Genomic DNA, 5,910 nt, shown 5'->3' with positions numbered 1-5,910 from the left:
CTTAAGGCTTCAGCCGGAGAAGCTCGAATCCAAAGCGGACAAACACATCTTCATAGGATACCCAAAGGTGACAGTTCGGTATACCTTCTATCTCAGATCCGAGGGCAAATTGTTTGTCGCTAAGAACGGGTCCTTTCTCGAGAAGGAGTTTCTCTCGAAAGAATTGAGTGGGAGGAAGATAGAACTTGATGAGGTTGTCGGACCTTTACTTCAACCAGAGAGTGATGCAACACAGAAAGATGTTTTCTGTGGCGCCTACGTCTGTTGAAGAGGAAGTTAATGATAGTGATCATGAAGCTTCGGATCAAGTTGCTGTCGAACCTCATAGGTCGACAAGGATACGTACTACTCCTGAGTGGTACGGTAATCCTGTCTTAGATATCATGTTGTTGGACAACAATGAACCTACGAGCTATGGAGAGGCGATGGTGGGCCCGTATTCCGACAAATGGTCGGAAGCCATGAAATCCGAGATAGGATCCATGTATCAGAACAGAGTATGGACTTTGGTGGACTTGCCCGCTAATCGGCAAGCCATTGAGATAAATGGATCTTTAAGAAGAAGACGGACGTGGGCGGTAATGTTACCATCTATGAAGCTCGACTTGTGGGAAAGAGTCTTTTCACAAGTTCAAGGAGTTGACTACGATGAGAATTTCTCACCTGTAGCGATGCTTAAGTCCGTCGGAATCATGTTAGCATTAGCTGTATTTTTCGATTATGAAATCTAACAGATGGATGTCAAAACAAGTTTTCTTACCAGTTTTCGTAAGAAAAAGTTGTATGCGATATAATAAAAGGTTTTGTCGATCCTAAGGATGCTAAAAGGTATGCTGGCTCCAGCGATCCTTCTATAGACTAGAGCAAGCATCTCGGAGTCAGAATATATGCTTTGATGGAGTGATCAAAGCTTTTAGGTTTATACAATGTTTGCTAGAAACTTGTATTTACAAGAAAGTGAGTGGGAGCACTACAACATTTCTGATAAGTATATGTGGATGGCATATTGTTGAATCGAAATGATGTAGAATTTCTGGAAAGCATAAACGGTTGTTTGAAGAGTGATTTTCAAAGGAAGACCTGGATAAAGCTGCTTACATATTGCGCATCAAGATCTATAGAAATAGATCAAGACGTCTGATGATACTTTCAAATAACGCACACCTTGACATGTTTTTGAAGGAGTTCAAAATAGATCAGTCAAAGAAGGGTTCTTACCTGAGTTGTAAGGTGTGAAGTTGAGTAAGACTCAAAGATTAACCACGGCAGAAGAAAGAGGAAGGATGAAGGTCGTCCCCTATGCTCCTGTCATAGGCTCTATACGGTATGCCATGCTGAGTACCGCACCTGATGTGTGCCTTGCCACATGTCTGGCAAGAGGGTACAAAGGTGATCTAGGAGTAGATCACCAGATAGCGGTCAAAATTATCCTTAGAGGAATAAGGAAATGTTTCTCGGTTATGGAGGTGATAAAGAGTTCGACGTAAAGAGTTATGTCGATGCAAGCTTAACATCTATCCGGATAGCTCTGAGTAGAGATATCGGATACGTATAATGGAGCAACAATTTGGAATAGCTCCAAGTGGAACGTGGTAGCAGCATCTATGATATGACATAAAGTTTTGCGAAATACATAGGGATCTGAATATGGCAAGACCCATTGACTACAACCTCTCTCACAAGCATAACATGATCAAACCCAGAACTCATTGAGTGTTAACCACATAGTGATGTGAACTAGATTATTGAGTCTAGTAAACTCTTTGGATGTTGGTCACATGGCGATGTGACCTGTGAGTGTTAATCACATGGCGATGTGAACTAGATTATTGACTCTAGTGCAAGTGGGAGACTGTTGGAAATATGCCCTAGAGGCAATAATAAATTAGTTATTATTATATCATATTTCATTGTTCATGATAATCGTTTATGATCCATGCTAGAATTGTATTGATAGGAAACTCAGATACATGTGTGGATAAATAGACAACACCATGTCCCTAGTAAGCCTCTAGTTGACTAGCTCGTTGATCAATAGATGGTTACGGTTTCCTGACCATGGACATTGGATGTCGTTGATAATGGGATCACATCATTAGGAGATAATCTAGTTCACATCAAGGAGTTGATCACGGGATGATGTGTTACGGAACGAGTAAAGAGACTTGCCGGTAACGAGATTGAACAAGGTATCGGGATACCGGCGATCGAATCTCGGGCAAGTATCGTACCGATGGACAAAGGGAATTGTATACGGGATTGATTGAATCCTTGACATCGTGGTTCATCCGACGAGATCATCGTGGAGCATGTGGGAGCCAACATGGGTATCCAGATCCCGCTGTTGGTTATTGACCGGAGAGTTGTCTCGGCCATGTCTGCATGACTCCCGAGCCCGTAGGGTCTACACACTTAAGGTTCAATGACGCTAGGGTTATAGGGAATAGATATACATGGTTACCGAATGTTGTTCGGAGTCCCGGATGAGATCTCGGACATCACGAGGTGTTCCGGAATGGTCCGGAGGTAAAGATTTATATATGGGAAGTCATCATACGGTCACCGGAATAATTCGGGGGGTTACCGGTATTGTACCGGGACCACTGGAGGGGTTCTGGGGGTCCACCGGGAGGGTCCACCTGCCCCGGAGGGCCCTATGGGCTGTGTGTGGAGAGGGACCAGCCCTTAGTGGGCTGGGCGCCTCCCCCCTAGGGCCCATGCGCCTAGGGTTTGGGGAACCCTAAAGGGGGCGCCCCCCTTGCCTTAGGGGGCAAGGCAACCCCCCTGGCCGCCGCCCCCTCCTCAGATTGGATCTGAGGGGGTCGGCCCCCCTCTCCCTTGCCCCTATATATATGTGAAGGAAATATGCCCTAGAGGCAATGATAAAGTTATTATTTATTTCCTTATATCATGATAAATGTTTATTATTCATGCTAGAATTGTATTAACCGGAAACATGATACATGTGTGAATACATAGACAAACAGAGTGTCACTAGTATGCCTCTACTTGACTAGCTCGTTAATCAAAGATGGTTATGTTTCCTAACCATGAACAAAAGAGTTGTTATTTTATTAACGAGATCACATCATTAGTTGAATGATCTGATTGACATGACCCATTCCATTAGCTTAGCACCCGATCGTTTAGTATGTTGCTATTCCTCTCTTCATGACTTATACATGTTCCTATGACTATGAGATTATGCAACTCCCGTTTACCGGAGGAACACTTTGGGTGCTACCAAACGTCACAACGTAACTGGGCGATTATAAAGGAGCATTACATGTGTCTCCAAAGGTACATGTTGGGTTGGCGTATTTCGAGATTAGGATTTGTCACTCTGATTGTCGGAGAGGTATCTCTGGGCCCTCTTGGTAATGCACATCACATAAGCCTTGCAAGCATTGCAACTAATAAGTTAGTTGCGGGATGATGCATTATGGAACGAGTAAAGAGACTTGCTGGTAACGAGATTGAACTAGGTATTGGATACCGACGATCGAATCTCGGGCAAGTAACATACCGATGACAAAGGGAACAACGTATGTTGTTATGCGGTCTGACCGATAAAGATCTTCGTAGAATATGTAGGAGCCAATATGGGCATCCAGGTCCCGCTATTGGTTATTGACCGGAGATTTGTCTCAGTCATGTCTACATTGTTCTCGAACCGTAGGGTCCGCACGCTTAAAGTTACGATGACAGTTATTATGAGTTTTATGCATTTTGATGTACCGAAGTTTGTTCGGAGTCCCGGATGTGATCACGGACATGACGATGAGTCTCGAAATGGTCGAGACATAAAGATTGATATATTGGATGACTATATTCGGACACCGGAAGCGTTCCGGGGTAGTTTCGGATTAAACCGGAGCACCGGGGGGTAACCGGAACCTTCCGGGAGGTTAATGGGCCTCATGGGCCTAATGTGGAGAAGAGGAAGGGGCTGCCAAGGCAGGCCGCGCGCCCCCTCTCCCCCTAGTCCGAATTGGACAAGGAGGAAGGGGCGGCACCCCCCCTTTCCTATTCTCCCTCCACCTCTCCTAGTTGGACAAGGAACGGGGAGGGGAGTCCTACTCCCGGTAGGAGTAGGACTCCTCCTGCGCCCTCCTCTAGGCCGGCGCACCACCACCCCTTGGATCCTTTATATACGGAGGCAGGGGGCACCCTAGAACACACAAGTTGATCCACGTGATCATTCCTTAGCCGTGTGCGGTGCCCCCTACCACCATATTCCACCTCGGTCATATCGTTGTAGTGCTTTGGCGAAGCCCTGCGTCGGTTGAACATCTTCATCGTCACCACGCCGTCGTGCTGACGGAACTCATCCCCAAAGCTTTGCTGGATCGGAGCCCGGGGAGCGTCATCGAGCTGTACGTGTGCCAAGAACTCGGAGGTGCCGGAGTAACGGTGCTTGGATCGGTCGGATCGGGAAGAAGACGTACGACTACTTCATCTACGTTGTGTCAACGCTTCCGTTGCGATCTACAAGGTTACGTAGATCATACTCTCCCCTCTCGTTGCTATGCATCACCATGATCTTGCGTGTGCGTAGGAAAATTTTGAAATTACTACGTTCCCCAACAGTGGCATCCGAGCCTAGGTTTTATGGTTTGATGTTATATGCACGAGTAGAACACAAGTGAGTTGTGGGCGATATAAGTCATACTGCCTACCAGCATGTCATACTTTGGTTCGGCGGTATTGTTGGACGAGACGACCCGGACCGACATTACGCGTACGCTTACGCGAGACCGGTTCTCCCGACGTGCTTTGCACATAGGTGGCTTGCGGGTGACAGTCTCTCCAACTTTAGTTGAACCAAGTGTGGCTACGCTCGGTCCTTGCGAAGGTTAAAACGGAGTCAAATTGACAAACTATCGTTGTGGTTTTGATGCGTAGGTGAGATTGGTTCTTACTTAAGCCCGTAGCAGCCACGTAAAACTTGCAACAACAAAGTAGAGGACGTCTAACTTGTTTTTGCAGGGCATGTTGTGATGTGATATGGCCAAGACATGATGCTAAACTTTATTGTATGAGATGATCATGTTTTGTAACCGAGTTATCGGCAACTGGTAGGAGCCATATGGTTGTCGCTTTATTGTATGAAATGCAATCGCGATGTAATGCTTTACTTTATTGCTAAGCGGTAGTGATAGTCGTGGAAGCATAAGATTGGCCAGACGACAACGATGCTACGATGGAGATCAAGGTGTCGCGCTGGTGACGATGGTGATCATGACGGTGCTTCGGAGATGAAGATCACAGGCACAAGATGATGATGGCCATATCATATCACTTATATTGATTGCATGTGATGTTTATCTTTTATGCATCTTATCTTGCTTTGATTGACGGTAGCATTATAAGATGATCTCTCACTAAATTATCAAGAAGTGTTCTCCCTGAGTATGCACCGTTGCGAAAGTTCTTCGTGCTGAGACACCACGTGATGATCGGGTGTGATAGGCTCTACGTTCAAATACAACGGGTGCAAAACAGTTGCACACGTGGAATACTCAGGTTATACTTGACGAGCCAAGCATATACAGATATGGCCTCGGAACACGGAGACCGAAAGGTCGAGCGTGAATCATATAGTAGATATGATCAACATAGTGATGTTCACCAATGAAACTACTCCATCTCATGTGATGATCGGACATGGTTTAGTTGATTTGGATCACGTAATCACTTAGAGGATTAGAGGGATGTCTATCTAAGTGGGAGTTCTTAAGTAATATGATTAATTGAACTTAAATTTATCATGAACTTAGTCCCTGATAGTATCTTGCTTGTTTATGTTGATTGTAGATAGATGGCTCGTGCTGTTGTTCCGTTGAATTTTAATGCATTCCTTGAGAAAGCAAAGTTGAAAGATGATGGTAGCAATTACACGGACTGGGT

Source organism: Triticum dicoccoides, chromosome 1A, assembly GCF_002162155.2.
Source record: "Triticum dicoccoides isolate Atlit2015 ecotype Zavitan chromosome 1A, WEW_v2.0, whole genome shotgun sequence".
Classification (NCBI taxonomy): domain Eukaryota; kingdom Viridiplantae; phylum Streptophyta; class Magnoliopsida; order Poales; family Poaceae; genus Triticum; species Triticum dicoccoides.
The sequence above is the reverse complement of the archived record's forward strand: the minus strand, read 5'-3'. Positions refer to the sequence as shown.